Source organism: Zonotrichia leucophrys, chromosome 4A, assembly GCF_028769735.1.
Source record: "Zonotrichia leucophrys gambelii isolate GWCS_2022_RI chromosome 4A, RI_Zleu_2.0, whole genome shotgun sequence".
Lineage (NCBI taxonomy): Eukaryota > Metazoa > Chordata > Aves > Passeriformes > Passerellidae > Zonotrichia > Zonotrichia leucophrys.
The window spans coordinates 5,878,496-5,898,077 of NC_088174.1; the positions used below are offsets into that span (position 1 = coordinate 5,878,496).

General features: G+C 36.8%; 1 long non-coding RNA gene across 1 annotated transcript; it reads left to right on the forward strand.

Moving 5' to 3' along the window:
* The first annotated feature begins 1,327 nt into the window (after nt 1-1,327).
* On the forward strand, nt 1,328-16,934 carry LOC135447722 (uncharacterized). Its single transcript, XR_010440264.1, has 3 exons — nt 1,328-1,381; nt 13,550-13,704; nt 14,546-16,934. It is a non-coding gene; the product is annotated as an uncharacterized LOC135447722 (long non-coding RNA).
* The last annotated feature ends 2,648 nt before the right edge of the window (nt 16,935-19,582 follow it).

A 19,582-nucleotide genomic window follows, 5' to 3' on the forward strand; every position in this document is an offset into this window, starting at 1 on the left:
TTAAAGGGGGCAGATCGGTTGGGCTGATTTGAGCTCTGATAAAGAAAATTTAATTAACCCATCTGAGGGATGATAGGTTCTCTAAATTCAATACCTTTTCAGTTTTGATAATGTCTGTACCCAAGGTAACCAGGGATATTTTATTTGTATATAATAATGCTCTTCCTGAGCATAGGAACAGTGGTGGATACACCAGAGAAAGATATAATATTTGAAGAAAGCAAAATTAAATTATCAGCCTTCTTGAATACATGATCATTTGGAGTGGCCTTGGGAATATCCCAAACTCTTGAAATATACAGCCTGTTGAAATCCTGATATCAACAGTGCTGGGGGTGAAACTTTCATTGGCTTTATGGCCTTTGAGACAGGCCTGCCAATAAAGGAGCCTGACCTCAGCTGCACCTACTGGCTTCTAGAAATCAGACAGAATAAGTCAGACAATATCAAGTTATTGTAATATCAGTTATTTTTCTTTTTTTTAGTCAGTGCAAATTAAATGAGACAGTATAAAATCAGTTAGATAATACACATTGAAAGATACTTTAGTGGAGATGGCAGTGTTTAGAAGGAGAAAGACTCTCCAGAAAGATGTAATTTCCTTTTTTTTCCCCCTAAATTAATTTTCCCACATGAAAGTCTTCATAGACTACCTGGGGAATTAAAAGATCTGAAATAAACTTATCTTTTAACTAAGAATAAAAGGAAAACAAAGAAGCAGCATAATTATGAGCTAACCATTAGAAAGTTCTTAGTGCTAATATGCAGCAGAGGTCAGAATACTCATGATTTATAATCTACATCAAGAGAATAGAAAGCTGCTAAGAAGGGCTCCTCTCCACAGAAGTGAGAGAATGCTGCACAGATAATAGCATTTCCTTCATCCAATGACTCTGTCAGTGAATACAATAAGCTGATTCATTAGACAGACCTATTCCATATAAATCCACTTAATATTAATACCTAAAAGGTTTAAAGCATTTTAGTGATCATCTTACACAGAGCTATTGTTAAAAGAGAGAACTGTTTGCCCTGTCTCACATTCGTACAAAGCTCAGGAACACAAGAACAGTGGACAGACAGTATTTAACCCTTATGAAAGAGCATGATGGGACAATAGAGGTGTCTGAGTATTCAGCTGTGGAGGGATAGAATGTAAGAAAATAAAGAGAGTGCAGAAGGCAATCTCACCCCTGAGGAATTGCAGCTGTGCTAATCACCAAAGATTAGGAACAGGCCTGACCTTAACAGGCCACAGCTGTGTCCAGTCAGGATGAGTGCTATAAAAGAGTGGGTGAGCTGCATGAGAAGATGGTGGGAGTTTGGTGCTTGTGCTGTGAAGAAGGAGCAGTCAGTGTTGTGAGGGGAAACCACTAAGAAGGTATGGGACTTTTTAGTAAGATGACTACACTCAGTATTGTCCAAAACCATTGTGTTTCTCCCCAAGTGATCAGAGAGGCTGTCAAAGCCACGGCCAGCTCTGCTCTGAAGGTTTGATGGCAGGGTAGAGTGAGCTCTCTCAATGCTGGCCTGTATCAGAGTTCTGGGACAGCGAATCATCAGAGAGCCCTCACTCTCTGGTTCTTGTGTGTGATGCCAGGGGTTTGATGGTAAAACTGGGAGGGAAATCCACAAGGCTGCTCAGACAAAATTTAACATTTTTTAGAGATTCCCAGTCATGGCCTGGCCAGCTTGTGCATTGATGGGGGGCAGGAGCAGGGAGATAGAACCCTCTACAGACACAGTAACCTCTCCATGGTCCATTTGTACAAACCCTTGCCACTTTGGGAGTAAACAGTGTTAACCTTCTCATCAAACAGGGTACACAAGAGTATATATGTAATAAAGATGTAAAAATATATAATATTTCAATATACTGTGTTGCAGTGTAATGGAGCAGTTACAGTAGATAACCTCTCTGAATTAAATGCTCTATTAGTGCTAAATGGAAATGTGTGTTAGGTCCTTAACAGAAAATAGGATCATTTTGGATTTGTGGTGGGTTGAGCTTCACTGGAGACCAGGTGCCCACCAAAGCTGCTCTTTTTCTCCCCTTTTCAACTACACAAGGGAGAGAAAATACAGTGAAAAACCCATGGTTTGAGGTAAAGACAGGGGGGAGAGCATTTAACAGTTACTGTCATGGGAAGAGTAGGTTTGACTTGGGTAAATGAATTGAATTTATTACCAATCAAATCAGAGTAAAATAATGAGAAATAAACTCCAATATTAAAAACACCTTCCCCACACCCCTCCCTTCTCCCTAGCTTTGTCTTTACTTCTAATTTCTCTATCTCTTCCCCCCAGGGTGCACAGGGGAAGAGGACCACTGCCTGTGGTCAGTCTATTGCACATTTTTACATTTTCTGTTTTTTTCTGTATTACTTTACTGAGATCAGATTTCTGATTATCTACTGACAAGTTCTTCAGTGGTGAAAGCTGCAAGAGATGGTACACTAATTATCTATGAAATTGCTGGCTGTGAATTTTTTGGCTCTGACATGCTGAAATTTTGTAGGCAACAGCAGGATGCTTTCAATGAAATAATACTAGGACAGGTAAAAACTATATGCAAAGACTTAATTTTTATAATAATGTGATTGCTACCAAAATCCCTAATGAAAACTTAGTTAGTAAAATATCCAGGGTTTTATAGTTAAAGAACTATGTGCACACAAAAGAGTATGGATGATGGATTGCTTGTTAACAAATAAAATGGCATTTGGGAAATGGAGGAGAAGTATAAATATTCTGAGCAGAAACCAGCCATGGCTGCAGTATAAGAACATCTTTGTATCCAGCAGGTTTCATTCCTTGAAGTTTGGGTACTTTAGGGTTCAAAAGCCTGATTCAAAGATTAACAGAATATTTATTAAATGCTTCTGTGACAGTGGAAAAGACAGTAATATTCTCCAAGTACCAAAAGATGGAAGTGAGAAAAACATCTGACAGTATGCTTAGGAAACTCAGTGTGGTTCAACTTAGGTGTCACAGAGAGGGTTTCCCTCAGTGATAGCCAGTGACAGGACAAGACAGGAATCCACTTAAACATAAGAGAAAAAAAAAAATTTCTGCCCAAAGATAAGAATAACAAGTTTTGGCATGGCAAAACACAAGTATGACCTTTGAACCTGGAACAGTTTCTTGCCATTTTTTTACAGAAACACAGAATTAATGAGGCTTTTAGAAGTCTTTAGAATGACCTTTGGCTACATTAAAGCATTCGAGCAAGAAATATTTGCAAGTTATAGAACTCAAATAGTGCCATTGGGGAGGGGAAGGAGAAAGGACAGTATGTGGCTCTGGAAAGGGAAAAGAAAGTTTTTTTCCTAGATTGGCAAGATGACACACTTGTTTGTTGAATGTCAAAATAATATCATTGAATATGTGACAGAAAATATTTACTTATGTGCAATTGTAACTAGTCCTGGTTCAGCAAATGATCTCTTTAGTGGCAAGTGTATATGTTCTGGGAAGTTTCAAGCCTGATGGTAGCAGGGTCCAAGCATTCTGAAAAAGTCATATTTTCCTCTGTTTTATATATTTTTGTATGATTTGCAAGGGCTGATTTTACAGAACTATAATTCTTTCTTTTTGCACTGTAATTAACATTCTTGAAAGAACATTTTTTAAATGTATCATGACACATTGAACCAATGTACAATTTCATAGAAATGGACTGCATTTAGCGAAATGTGGAGAAAATAACTCTCATCTTATTGTAGTTGTGATGATTGAAGGTGTCTGCTAAACATGATAGCCTGCCAAAATCCCTTTAGGAGTAGACTTGTTGATCTTGTTAATCCTGTTGACATTGAAAAAAAATATTCTTGTGAATAACATTTTTTAATATTTTCATGGGGGAAACACCTACATATTACAAAATGCCTACAAAATGGCCAACTTTTTTTTTGTTTGTATGGGTATTTTAACTTAAATTTATAGCTGTTCTTTGGGAATAATTTTAAAGAAATTTCAAGTATTCTCTATGTTAAAACTAGACAGATTTTAGGAATCATACATTGATTCCTCAATAGTACTTTAGAGTACTTTGCTGGTATAACATGCTATTACCATCTTCAGGGTCACTGACACAAAGTTTGAGCTGTGAAGACTAAAATCTCTTTTTTTCCCCTAAGACTTCAGGGATAAGTGCTGCAATGCAGTGGTCTCCTTGACTTTGTGATATAAACTATGCTTAACTACTGTAATTTTTTTTCCTCAGTTTGAAATTAAGCAACTCTCAAATCCACTTAAGAATATATTATATGGGGGAAAGAAAAAAAAAACATATCAAGCTGTGAGATTGGGATTCATACACTGCTCATCACCTTCTGTTTTCTTCTCTTTGATGTATAAATATATTAAGGTTATTACTTAATTGAAGGGCACAGAATTAAGTCATTAACACAAACATCAAACACTCATGAGTGCTGAAATCCTTTTGTGTCTCCAGACACAAAAACATCTTTTTTTCCCTTCTAAATTGAAAAAGAGGTGCCAGACTCTTAGTAGAAATACATAAGAAAATAGGTAGGAAGATTAGGATGCAGATAGATTCTCTGCCAGAAGAAAAGTTGTGCATACTTGCAAAATTGTGCTAAATCCTTGTGCAGTAGGTAAATGTCAAACAGGTACAAGGCAGAAAATCACAGATTGTTCCATTAAAGAAATTATAACTCCGGCCAAGAACACTCAAATCAAGTCCTCTGCTGCCAGCACCAGGTACTTCACAATTTCCCTAAGCTATATGGGAGACATGAGTGATGGGTTTGGGATGGAGTGTGATAGCTGATGGTTCTGAAGACATCTCTGTGTTCTTCCCAGAGGAGATCTTGCATATCCAAACTCACAATTGCAAGGAACTAGGCATTCACTTCTACTTCTTTGAACATTCTCCTAAAATATTTTTTATTATTCTCAGAAAAGTTTTTACCGCTCAGCCTCATGAGAAAGAAATGCATTTAGACCTGGCTCAAGGCTTGGCACTGTCTGGAAGGTAGCACAGGTCAGGTGCTGACTCCCAGTTTTGCAGTGCACTAGAAGTAGATTACATACTTCATTTTTAAGGCTGTTCAAAAACCTGCTCTATTCCACCTCTTGAAGCTTCCAGCTGCAGCACTGTTCTGACAGTGGAACCATCATTCTCTGCTGTTTTATTTCTCTTTTGAGTGTTTAATTTTGTCTCCTGTGCTTGTGGGCTTTCCATGGAACCCCAGGGGTCACCTGGAGCAGGTTGTACATAACCAGGTGTACTCTCTATGCTGGACAAGACCTTTGTTCAGTCAGCCATGCCCTTCATTTGCTGCAGTGTACTTAAACATGAGAGACCAGATGACAAAAGCTGTTCCTCTGATGCTGAGCTCAGTCCACACTGATGTTCCTTCCCGCAGGGAAACCCTTCTCAGTCTGAGCATCTGAGCCTTAGAATTTCCTTTGATTAAACTGATCATCTCTAGGTGGATTTTGATCTCTTCGGCAGACAGATTTTGTGAAGATTCTTTTCAGTCTAACTGAAATTATTTAATATTTTATAAAACCATAATTACACAGCATTCTTATTCATTTTTTCATCTTATGGCTACTATTTTTCTGCAGAAATTGTAAATCCAAAATACTTCAGGACAGAATTCTTTAACTTCTCTTGACTTTCAACTTGTGTTTGGGTCAGCAAATGCCAAGCATATACTGGGTGCTAAATCCAAAACAGCTTGTGGCATAAAGTTTAGCTAAATATATTCAAAAAGTCTTTAGAAATGCTTTTTCAGACCAAGTTACTTGTTATCTGTGCAGTATTGCAGAAATACCCTGTTATTACTGCTACCAAAATGGTTTTAACATCTTTCAGTTGACTCAATGCAAACGCCCAAGCAGGAGCCCTGCCTTTTTTCACCAAAGGAAGTGCTAACTACTTTAATAGAATTTTTGAATCCACATTAACAACAGAAACTCAGTGCAATTGCAGCATTAAAATACTGGAGATCCTGGTCAGGTTTTCAAAGGAGGACTATAATAAGCCTGAGGGGTAGGGAGGGACGGATGAGAAAGATAATTTGATCCAAATGTGGTAGATAAGGGCAAAATGATTTTTCAAGTTCATCCCAAAGACATTTCTATTTGCATATTCAAATACTTAAGAAGCTTCTTTCTTATTATTTTATAATTAAAAATGTTTAAATTCTTTTTTCTGCAGCTGCTACCATGGCTCTTCATGGCTAGGAAAAATTATGAAGTTGCTCTTAGAACTTCATTTACTATCAATATGTGTAGGTGTATGAAAAACATGTTTCTTTATGCATTGAAAACTGGATTTCTTAGTAATATTTCTGTGCTTCTGTTTTATGGTTTTATTAAATGTAGTTAGTAGCATAGTAATAAGAATCACCATAAAATAGTAGAATTGATTCTGAAATCTGGTAGCACATAATGAAGCTTTCAGCTTATCTTTGAGACTGCATATATTGCTCATTAGCAATAAAGAATACAAAAATCTCTTGGTAAGGAGAGAGAAGATATGATTAGGGAAATGGCAGCAGATATTGATTATCCTTCTAATAACTGTTATTGATGTATTTACATGCCTTCCCTTTTAGAGAGAGATCTTCTGCAATTTCACAGTGGGTAAGTTTCTACTGCACAGAAACTTTACCCTAGAAATGTTGTTCCACAAAAGTGCTCCATAAATAACTGGATTTGTAAATGCTCTCAACTATCAGCTGAAAATAATATGCATGAACCCGATGGCTTCCTTCTGACCACTTAAAACACTGTCAGAGAACATAAATCTCCCAGTGAGCCTCAGAGTTCCCTGTGTAGAGCCAACAGAATAAGGAATCACATCATCTTAAAAATGGATTGGTTTCTTCTAACTGTGGGTGAAAAGGTCTCTCCTACAGGAAACATTTTCAGACACCAATTTGTTCAATGAAAGTCACCTTCTGAGTTCTAGCTTAGCTGAACATAAAGCTGAGCTGGCAATAACAGCTGTGCTCTGAGTACCTTCAGGAGCAAGTGTTTGTCTATGATTTTATATGTGTGCGTTATATTCAACTTCTCTTCTTAAAAATTTTTATTTTATTTAAATATATTGGTCTCTGTACAGTTTGCTAATTGTACATCTATTTCCTGGTCAGATTTTCTCACAAGTGGCACCTCTTTCTTTGGAAGACCCTTTTTGCAACATGAATTCAACAGCTACTCTAACCAAAACTGCACCTATGCAGGTTCTCATGCATCTTCCCAGGCGTAGAAAGAGAGTTCTGCCAACTTGTGAAGGATAAAGTTGAATTATATATTTCTGCCTTTATCTTTTTTTCCCTCAAAATTATTTTCTGACACTGGCAAAAGCATGAAGGAAGTCAGTGTGTCCATCCTGGCTCTCAATAGACATTTGCTGCCATGTTGGCTGAGATGATTTTCTTAAATTGGAGGTGTGATGAGTCTAAATCCTTATGGCTTGAGCTAGGGAACAAAATTCTTTGACTCAGCTCTGTTACAGACTTGTGTACATTAATATCAGATTAAAAGTTCCAAACATGCGAACTGTTCAAACATAGTACTTGTATTCAATGCATGAGTAATACCATTAATTCCCATTAAATTTATTTGTCCTTAGGGGTTTATGAATTTGCACACCTTGTTTTAATTGCAATGGTTAATAGTGTGGGGTTTTTTACTTTGTTAAAGCATCAAACAAGTGTAATATTTTTCCCATACTACTGCCTTTCACAGAAGGACTATAATAAGCCTTGGTCAAAAGAAATGCTTGTGTAGAAATGTAACTATCTCAGAGGATTTACAAACCTGGAGCCAATACCACTTTTAATGCATATTAACCAGAAATCTTCTTATACTGTCTGCACATCCTAGTAAAAGCTGACTATTTTTTATAGCCCCTCAGCAAAAATTTAAACAATGGCACTGAGTTTCACAAAATTCAGCACCTTTGCAAGCATTAAATTTGCTATTTAAAATTTAAAGCAAATAGTTTAAAGCCTCTGATATATTGAAGCATTTAAAAATAAGTCCATTTTTATAAAGTTTCAGTAGAAAGCAGCTCAGAGTAAAAATATATTTTAATAGATTTGACAGAAAACATGAATCTAAACCAAGTTCCTGTCAAAGGAATAGAAAGATCAAGTTATTAATAAATCTGTTTAACTAAACACTAAGTGATCAGATAGAATAGAGCAGGTTTCATTCCCAGGTGTGTTCAGATGAAGGGGAGACATTAAAATTACCTGTGTTCAAATTGAGAATGCAGCTGCATAAATTCAGTGGGAAAAAACATTATATTTTATGTAACAATATTTTTTCCCCCCAAATGAGTAGCCAGAGATGAAATTTGTTAATCTATGAGTCAGAGGGGATGCAATGTTAAAAGCAATTGCCTCTGCTGCTCTGCCTGGGGTTTAGTCAAATATATTTATCAAAACAAACCTTAGTGGGACAGTTATGTTTCTTTCCTTTCATTTATGTCAGCAGTATGAGGAAATCAGTATTTTTTATTTTCCACCTCACCAGTAAAATTGTGTACCAACAACTTTCAGCAGGACACTTTTTGAAAACAATCTTTTAGCCTGTATCATCAGTCACAGTCATCATTGGTAATCTCATAATGTTCCAGCACACTCAAATATTGAGTCTTCTTTTTTTGCCATGGAGCTCCCAATTTACACTGTTTTGAGAGATGGTATGGTTTGGGCTGAGAAGTACATGGAAGAAAAGAAAACAGTTTATTTTTGTGTTGGTAGTTACAAAATCCAAAGGGTGAAACACAGGTAAAATCAGGGAAAGCCAAGGAGAAGACAAGAAGGGACAAAAGGCCAACAAGAAAGAGAAGTCTGCTTGGATAAAGTATTCTGTGTAGAGACAAGAAGAAACTTTTGAGGCAAATCAGATTTCTCCCTCATTTGGAATACCTGTCTTCCAGGAGGGAGCTAAGCAAAGGCAAAATATCCCCATTGTGATGTATTTTCATGACAGGAAATATTTGGAGGTAATATAATGGGTGAGGATTTTTTTTCTTTGCTTTGGGTTTTGAGATTTAGGTTTTCATTTGTTGGTGGGGTTTTTCAGTGTTTGTTTTATTTAGTTTGTTTGGTTTTTTTAATATTAACATATAAATTACTGTCAGCACTGACTTTTTAAGGTTATTTTTATATAATTTTAAAAATTCAGTTTATTTGCCATTTGAGTAAATTTTATATTTACCTAGTATTTAAGTGGAATATATTTTTTTATATGTTCTCACAGGCTAGTCACAGCTTCAAATATGTTTTTGCAAGAAAATATTATACAATATACATTGAGTTTAAGGTGAATTAACTACTCCCTAAATATTAAAATTTATGAAATGGAGAGTTTATTCTTTCTTTACTAGATTTCTTTCCGCAGTTCTTTCTTATTTGACTTCTCATTCATATCTTCCATTCTTGGAAGCCTGATCTAAACCCCATGAAATCTATTGGAGTAGTAGTTGTGAGAAATATATGCAAGAAACTGTTTTTCTACTCCAGTTCCAGCTGTGTATTTCTCATGCTTATTTCCTCCTCAAGTCTGAGTATTTAATAGGATTTCAGTCTATTTGCTATGCTGCTTTTCCTAGCATTTCTTATTTTCTTTCCTGGCTTCTGTTCAGACTCCAAACCCCCAGCCATTCAACACCTTCTCCCCAAATAATTACAAGGGTCCAGAACTCCTGCATGCTAAATTACATTTCACTCAGGCTGCTTTTCTGGAAGCAAGAGAGGAGGAAGGAAAAAAGCTTTAGTGTCTCTACTGAAATTCAATTTGAAAAATAAAACATGTGCTGCCAATAGCTGTTCTGCACCCTCAGAGCTGTGTGCATAGTCAGGCAGCTATTTGGTGTGAACATCAGAGCCATTCTCCCCTGCATATATTATCACTCCACTGTTCCTAAAAATATTCTTACATTTTTCATTATTTCTTCTGGTGCTGTGAAAGGGGCTGGTTCAGGAACATTAATCAACATCCCAGATACATGAAGCCATTATTTTTAGTCCTATGATGCTTTTCTCATTCCTCTTCTCTAATAATAATCTTACTCTAGCCACCCCTGATCAGTGAGTGAGACCAAAATCTGCTGCTGTTTGTTCTGGCTCCATTCCCTGTTGCCCCAGGTAGCTCCTGTCAGCATGTGTTTTGGGCAGTGCTGGTGTTTATATTGTTCTATGGGATTTCTCAGATTCCAAAAAAAATTGCTCTCCATAAACTTTTGGGTCAATTCACTTTCATGGTTAAACTTCATAAACTATTGGTCATAAGTGATTGTTCTCCTTTTCTTGATATCACACACATAGGGAGGAATGGAGATGAGAGGGTAAGGAAATAATTAATAGCAAAGAGAAATCAAAGAAAATTTTCATCATCTTTTGTTATTGGAGGACTTTGAACCTATTATTTTTAGGTTTAGTTGTATTTCTGACAAACTAGAGGGAAAAATGGCAGGTTCTCTTATGTGAAATCCTTTGTCTTGATGCTAGAAAATAAGGCTGTTTTTGTGTCTCCTATGTGTATTACAAATACAGCTGCTAGAATTCAGTCTCAATAGGGTGTTTTGCTCATGTATATTTGTGGTTTGCTCTTTCTATTAGTTCACAGTTCATGTTTCATTCTCTTTTGCAAATTGGTGGAACATGCTAGCTTTAAAGGAGAAGGAAGTGAAAACTTTGAAAAACCCTGAACTCAGATAACATCAATTAAGCAGAAGTAATTGCTGGTTGCTTTTAATGGAAAAATTGAGGTTTTTATTAGAACAACTTACCTTTAGTTAATAGAACAACCATTTTTTAAGGAGTATATTTTATTGGGGAACACTCAGTGCCATCAGTATCATGTAATTGTTGAATAGGATTTTTGTAATGCATCGTTATCTCTTAAGGTTGGTTGGTTTTTTTTTTTTCTGATACACTTTTGATTCTGCAAAATGACACTTGGCTAAATCAGCCTGAAGGGAAGAAAAAAGTGATTCAATTTAATGGAAGGACATATCTTCCAAGAAAGATGACGGCCTTTAGCCCCTACATTAATGTGGTTGTTCCAAAATCCTTTTAACTAAAGGTTCAGAAGATTTTTGTCCAAAGATGCCCAAAGAGCTGATAGCAGCCTGAGAATGAAGTTTGAAGGCAAAGCCTTTGAATCCACCTTTTTCTTAGAGCTCTATTGAGGTACCAACAGCTGAATTCACATCCACAAATTATAGATGGGAACATCATCAGCTTATTCTGCATAATGTTTGTTTACAAATGACTGTGATGTGGTGCTTGGATGTATTTTTGACACATTCTTTGTAAAAAGTAACAAACACTTGCTTCCTCAGTAAGATCATTCCACTAGGGGAAGAATGATGGTCTTGAAGTGCTTTATTGAGCATGCAGAAAGTAGCTGTGGGTTTGTCCTTTGCATATGCTCACACAGGAGAGAAAAGGCATTGCTCTGAGCCTCTTTGGTCTCTCAGGAGCACAATGGTGTTAGATCAAAAGTGGATTCTTAGCCCTGCAACCTTTTTGCTAACATTACACAATGAAAGCATCTGAAGAGACATGGCTAAAATGCCTAGATGGGTTTTCCTCTATCATACATCTCCATATACATTTTATTAAAATATCACTGTTCTGAAGTAAATTCTAGCATGTGGTGTAGCCTTTGCTTTGCAATACACACAATTTCATCTGTCAATTGGTAATAACTAAAGGTATCTCTAAAAATTTCACAGTAAAAATACAATGCTCTTCATTGCACCTCTATCTTCAGATTACCCTTTCAATCAACTGCTTTTGAGAAGCAAAGTCTTAAGGACAGGTTTTCTGTTTCAGTGGCCTAATTCTGATACAGGTTTTATATCTTTGACCTTGAGCTCAGTGGAATAGGGCAGGAGGGGTGGGAAACAGAATGGGCAAAAATTATGTAGCAGTCCTCCGAGGAGTTACTAGGGAACAGTCTTGGATAGCAGCGTTTAAAAGCAGTTGGTCTGGTTTATGATGGTTAATAACAATGAGAAGGGAAGTTCCCTTCTTGCTGACGTGGCTTAGTGCTTGATTCTGACCCTGATTATTTCCTTTGGAATAAGTAAAATCCCAGGATATCCCAGACTGAGCCCAAGCAACTCTTGTAATATGTTATCTGCTTACCAGGGGAATCCTTGGTCGACTCTTGAGACCTGCACATTTTTAATGTTTACAGAAGGGGCTTTTGGATTTGAGACTAGAGGCTGGATTGCTTAGGTTTCATTATGTCTGTCTAAATATTCTGGAATCAATAAAAAATATGGCATCTCAAGCTATGCTAAACTCTGTCAATATTTGGTATAAATAAATGTATAAACACCAGAAAAAACCAAAGTAATCTAAGCATATTTGAAAGGGAATGTTTACTGAGCAGTATTTTGTGTGTTACTTTTAAATGTTGAATCAGGCCCCAAAAATATAAAACTGTTTTTTCTCTGTGTAGTATTGGTAATTAATGGAAACTGTGATGCATCTGTTACTAACCTGTCCTAGAAAGGTAGTGCAGCTGTTCCTGCTAATATGAACATTTTGGCACGGTTAAGGGTAGAAGTTCTTGGCAAGAGTGAAGATTATCCACTCACAAAATTACCCCACTGAAGAAACAATATTATGGAGTAAACTTTCAGGGAAAAAACAGATGCTGACAATGTGTTTATACGGTGCATTTTGTGCTGTGGCCAAGAAGATTAAAAAAAAGAGTTCCTGTCTTAAATTCTGGACCTTCATTGAATTCTTTTATTTGCATAGATGAAATTCTTCAGGTTAGCTGGTGTGAGGTTGCTTCTACCAAATGCCAAAGCCAGAACTCTTAAATAGATTTTATAGATTTTTAACAAGCCCTGCAGGCCTCCCATCTCAGTCAATAAGTATGGGATCCATGGTGATATATAGTGAGTTACAGAGCCTAGGCTAGGAGAATTACATTTTAAAATCAGATCTTCCCTGAAGATTTCTACAATTGATTATTTAAAACTTTGTTATCTTTCTATATATAAAAAAGCTGCACTCAGGAGTTATTACCTTCAAGAGTACATGTTTAAAGTCAGAATGTTTTAGTTTTGAAAATGTTTTTGAAATATCAAGTATTTTTCCCTTTTCAAAATCTTTCTGAAACATTCTGCAGTAAAGACATTAGAAAATGTCTTCAGTAGAATTCAGAAAATGCTTTTTAATGCTTTTTTGTTTATCTGCATGGTGTTGGTAAAAGTGATAGAATGAAAAAAATGAGGAACTTGAGCTTTTAACTGACCAATCTGTAAATGGAAGCAGAACCAAGAGTGGGATGGAGCAGCAGTGCTCACTTACTTGCAACAGCTGCAGAGAGCCCAAGCTGCTGTTGTACTTCTCTGTATGGCAAGTCCAGGTCTGGAAAGAAAATATCAATTTCTCAGTGGTTTTGTGCTTCTCTTACAGAGCCCAGAGCAACCCCTCTCTACACAGCTACTGCAGTTTCTGTCCTGTGTGTTTTATGGAATTTATCTGCCTTCAGACTGGCAAAACTTCTTCTGTTTTGTCTGTAGAATCACAGAATATCCTGAGCAGAAAGGGACTCACAAGGACCAAAAAATTCCAGCTCCTGGCCCTGCTCTGCACAACCTCAGAACCCCAACTTGTGCCTGAGCATCATCCAAAGGCTCCTTGAACTCTTGGGTTCCAGTTCTCAACCATGCTCTAGGTGAGAAACCTTTTCCCAATATCCAACCTGAACCTCCCTGATAGAGTTTCATGCTGTTTTGGTTCATACAGATTTCCTACTGAGAAAAACATTCTGAAACCCACTCCTAAAAATCAGATCATTGAAGTTTTCTTTCAAAAATATTTCTTATTACCAACATTGCTTTCCATGCAGAAGGGATTTTCTTCTCTGCTCTTTCCTAACCTGATATTAGGAAGACCTGAAGATTCAAATCTCTTTTCCAAGCAATACTGAAACTCTAAATGTATTCTTAGCCTGAAGTGTTGAGTGTAAACAGATAACTTTGGCTGTGCTAAGGTGCTCACTGAAGTCACCAGAAACTTTTTCTGAATTTTCAGATTCAAAGTTTTTTTGTGTCAAGCTGAATCCAAGATAAAATGCCACAATAGTGTTTTCAGAAAATTTGAGTGATGGAGGTTGACAATGTACCTGTATTAAATATGTGTTGTATACTGGTCCTGTGTGAAAATAGTGCAAATGTAATATAATCTATTGTGAAGTATAAAGACAAAGTAAAAAAACTTGGCCTAGGCCATGACCAAAATCACTCTTTTCATTCAAATGATTGTTTACTCATTAGAGTACAGAGTTCCCTCATTTCACAGTTTATCTATAGGACATCTGTCTGTGACCTGCACGACCAGAGTTTACTGTGAGCTCAACACACCTTTCTGGGACATATCATCTTCGGTGTAGTATCTCTAATTCCACAGATGATGTAAAATGTGGAATAATTAATATTTGGTCTTTGCTGATAATGCATTTATTTCTACAAAGATGTACAAAGATGTGAATAGATGATTTTTCACAATTCTTGCAGAAACCTTTATTATGAGTCTGAGATTGAAGATATCTATCACCCAGCCAAAAAGATGACTGCACTCTAGTTGGTGAGGACCTGACCATCCCTGCAGTAGCTTGCTTAAGACAATCATAATTTTATATGAAGGTGCTTGCAAGGGCAGTGAAATACTGAAAAAGAATCTTCAGGAGTTTGCTAGGGCTGTTGTTTACTTTGTCCTCCCTTCTGAGTGGGTTGGTAAAATAAAAATGTGGGTTTGTTAATCCACTGCAGTAGTTCTTGTGCAGATAGTGCACTAAACTCATTTCCAAACCTTTGCACCATTGCTAAGCACATAATAGGTATTGCCCTTGCCCACAGCTTTCTACTGCCACTTTGGGATACTTGGAATATAAATGCACTGAATGAAAACTGATACTTAATATTTAAGATGCTTTAAAGAAAGGAACTACATGAATGTTAAGCATCATTATTAAGCAATAACAACTGAGTTGCAGGCCATTAACCCAGTCAGTCATTAATCCCAGAGAAGTCTTCTATGCTGAACTTCTGCTGTTAATGTTTTAAGCACGGTGCAGAGCAAATAATCCATCTCACAGGTATATTGACTCCTTAGTGGGTTCTGCTGTTATTGTAATGCTTGCTATAATTGAGGTGAATATTATCTTCTTCTCACTGCAGCACTAGTGCTAGCCAGCAAAGGAGGGACAGAAATGTTTTCTAAGTGTTAAATCCTAATATGAGGAATATCTGCAGTCCCCATGCTCTAAGGAAAGGTACATCAAATGAGTGTCTCTCCCTAAAGATGGGGGCTTGGGCAAAATGCCAAAGAGGTTCTTTGTCTGCAAAGCATTTCTCTGTCAGGAATGCTCTCCTGCCTCACAGTTCTCTCTTCCTGCCAGCACAAGGAATTTACTCTCTACCCTGCTCTAAAGGCATGGGAGCAAAGTGTCTCTGACAGGATGCTCTGGGCCACAACCTTTGCAGCAGCAGGACTTCCCAGCTTGAGGAGAGGGGGCCAGAGTGTCACATGCACTTCCCAGACATCTGGACAGACACCCACACCTCTGTCTCTGAGTCAGGACTAGAAAGTTCCAGGTGATGAGTACAGCAGGCAAGCTCTCTTTTTGGATGAGGCTGCAGGCAGAGTTTTTTTGTTAAGGACAAGACTTATGCAGCAGAAAGGGAGAAAAGAGGAGGATTTCTCCCTTTCTGCTTCAGCACAATTACCTGCCGAGGATTTTCCATGAACATCTAGAGTTCAGAGAACTGTATCTGCTCTGCTGTTTTCAGTGCTATCTGTAACTGAGCTTGTGCACACTGCAGCTTTCCTGACTATGCATTTTTTTAAAACGCTCCTCTTTTTTTTTGGAATATTCTTTCATTTCTCTCTCCCCACTAAACTACCAATTTCAGTTGCAATATGTTTATAAAATCTCTGGTTCTTTGGGAAGAAATGTTCTCAAAGGCAATCTTGAAATAAGTTTGTTCAGTCTTTAAAATTATTTTATGTCAATATTTAAAAATGAGGCAGGTAAAACACTTTACTTGCCATTTCTCATTTTCATGAAAAGAAGATCAATTTGTGCCATTCTTTGTGCTGCAGTGAAAGCAAGATGCTTTTTATTTTCTCAGCCTTTCATTAAAGGGCTTGACAGGACCTCCTTTGGAGTCTCACACTGACAGCAGGGTGGGACTTTTCCCTGACAATTTGCTTGACCCAATATAGCTCAGCTGAGGAAAGGAGTGAGTTATTCAATGACAGAACCCTTATTTTCACGTTTTTAAGCTTCAGGGCTGACAGAGGCCCGGGGAGGTTTGGAGAGGAGCTGGCAGGGCAGGTCGGTCACTGGGCAGGGGTCACTGATGCTCTCACTGGTGCCTGGATGTGGCCGGGGTCACTTCCCACAGGGGACAGAGACTGGGAGCTGTCCAAAAGGCACAGCCATCCACAAACAGTGCATTGCACATATTCACTTGCTAATTCTCATGATAAAATTCTTGTCTTTTGTCAAAGAAGCCAATGCTCATGTAACAATTGGTGCCACAACTGAGGTTTTCACTAGAAGTAGTTTTCAATACAGAAAAAAAAAATGGTGGGATGTTTTTAACAGCTTCAATTATTATCTTTAACATAATTTTAAATGTCATTGTATTATTTTTCCTTTGAACCAACTTGTGACTAGGAATTTGGTTATGAAATGCTCTATTTTGTGAAAACTGAATGAATGAGTATCAGCTAGCTGTCATGTACTTTTATTTCCTTGATCACCAAAGCATCTTTATAGATTTTAAGTGTATTACTTGTGTTAGAAATCAAAGAATAGCCTCATTAATCCCAGAAAACTTTTTAATTTTGACTGACAAATAAAGCAATAATTGTTTAAAGTCTATCCAAACTTCAATGGCATGATTATAGAATGTGATGATTTATTATGAGCTTGTTGAGTATAATAATTGGTGCATTTTCTGATGAGATTATTGATTTTTCAAGATTGTTCTCAGGAGCCTCATTGAAAATCTTTCAAGGCCAGTGGTGTTAGCAGTGATGGGCTACAATGAGTTTCAATTTAATGTATTCCTTTACTTAACTCTCTTGGTACTTTACACTTGAGCAGATATGACAGATCTTCTGGCAACATTTATGTGAATATAAGATATATTAAATAATATGTAACATTTCAAACCTCCTTGGATCAGTTTCCATGGAGACTAAAGGCATCCACTGGAAATTAAAATATGGAGAATCTCAGCTTATGGGTTGGTAATATTTGCTATGAAGATTTGAAATCTTGTTTCAGGAGGCAGGAGTTCATATTCTTGGTTAATTAGAGAAATATTAATTGTGTATACATTATCTTCTGAAAAAATTAGGAAGCAAATTAAACACTTTTTAAAAATAATACGTTATTGTTTGAGATTTGTGCTAAAAGGTTAAATTCATCCTGTTGCTGAACAATGAGCAAATAATCAGGCTTAATGCAGGGATTTTTATAAAAAGGGGATGGAATGAGATCCAGTTTTCATTGGTTTCTTGGACAGTATGGAAGAGAGGGAGCATCCTGCACAAACTGCAGCTGAGTGAGCACGGGCTGCCCCAGGGGTGTAAATGTACAAACTCCTTCCTTTGGTCCTTCCTCCCCTCTGTTCATTTTATTCGTGTAACAAGGGAATGATTTCTATCATGGCAGACAGCTCTACTCCAGTTTTACTCTGTTATCCAGCCTTATACTGCCCAAATTATCTCATGCTGAAGTGATGCCCTGGAAATCCTGGCATGGACAAATTTGTCCTGAATGGAACATATATTAACAGAACAAAAAAAAAAAAATCACCCAAAAAAACCCACCAAAAAAACCCCATAGCCTGACATACATGAAATAATGTTATTAACTAGTGAGAGGAATTTTGGCTCAGGGATTTTTGTTTAGAATTAATATATTTTGCTTAGACTGCTGTGCAGAGAATTGCCTTAAAGGGGACATATCTCCCAGGAGCAGATTTCCATTTTGTCAGTCAGCTGCTGAAGACTGAAATGCCCAATCTAATATCTGATATTAAGTTTGTGTTTGTATTACTTTAGATCACATTTAGATATCAGAAATGATGTGTCACCAGCAGTGGACCTGAACAGAACAATATACAAACACTCCCATTCTTGTTTTTGGATTAACAGGAAGATGTTGAGGAAAGTACCATAAGAACAAGAAAAAAAGATTAAATTAACTTTTTTTTTTTTCTGATGTGGATGAAGAGTTTACCTGGGGGGGAGGAGGAAAATCTATCTTATATTTTTTTTTATCAAGAATAATAGACATAACAACTATGATGTCTGGGCCACAGTGGAAATACTGTGTAATCACCAGAATATGATTCTGTGGTCAGGAGATCAAATAAGGACAAACTGATAGTGATAATTATAGTCATTTATTTCATTCTTTGAAAGATTGCTGCAAGAAGGAAAAAAACCACTAATTAAATATAAAAAAAACAGATGGCAAAGAGACCTTTGCAAAGGTCAACACTGGAAAAATCTTAGCTCTGAATTATCTAAGTGGATTAGACACATGTAATTTATCTGAGAGAATTAAAAAATAAAAATAAAACCCACTTGATATTCAAAAGAAGATAATGAACAACATTGCTAAAAGGAAGCAAACAGTACTAAAAGCAGGAGATGAAAGATCACTCAGTTTGGCTTCTAATTACTGGCTCATTAAATTCTAGGCTGATTCAGAAAGTACATGTGTGTGTGTAGAATCTGTGTTATGGAGATACAATTTTGATAGAATCTATATTTGATTAGCTGGGAGAGAAAATACACTTGGCCCTTTCACCCCAGAGTTGCCTTTTGGATTCCAAAAGCCTGAACTCAGTTATAGAGGTTTGAGTCAAAGCATCTCACCTTGTTTGTCTCCTTCAGCAAAATTCCAGGGTTTTTGTCTTCTGTCTACACAGATCATCCTTGTCAGGATTTTTTTTGAAAGATTTGTGCCTCCTTCTGAATGAAATTACAAAAAAGCAAACCAAATCAGAAATGTAAGTGGGTGACTGCAATGTCTTCCATCTCTAGTGCTTTAAATTACTGAAGTTCACTGCCAGATAAAAGGTTTCCTGGTTAATGGCATTAATATTGATAGCACCATTTCTTTTTAATCTGCACAGCAGTATGTAGAAATTTTTGAGTTAAAAAAGAAAAATTTTCTTAGTGATAAACAGAAGGAAAAGAAATCTTGATTTGTCAATATGTCCTGAGATCTTAGGAAATTCACTGAACCTTCATGTTATGTTTATATAGAATTTTCAAGGTTTTTCCAGTTTTATGAAGACTGGAAATTTCTGCCTCTTCAGATTGATTTTATTTTAAAGAATTTGGTTGTCTAATATTTTTTTTCTGCAAATGCCACTAAAGGCCATGAGGAAAAAGAAGATAAATATTGCAAAAATTCTTATAAGGATATTGGTATTTGCCACGCTAGCTTTGTATTTTTATGGACCCCAAATGCATTAGCAGAAGCTTCAGCAGGCTGGTGCAAGTGCAGCTGGCTGCTGTTT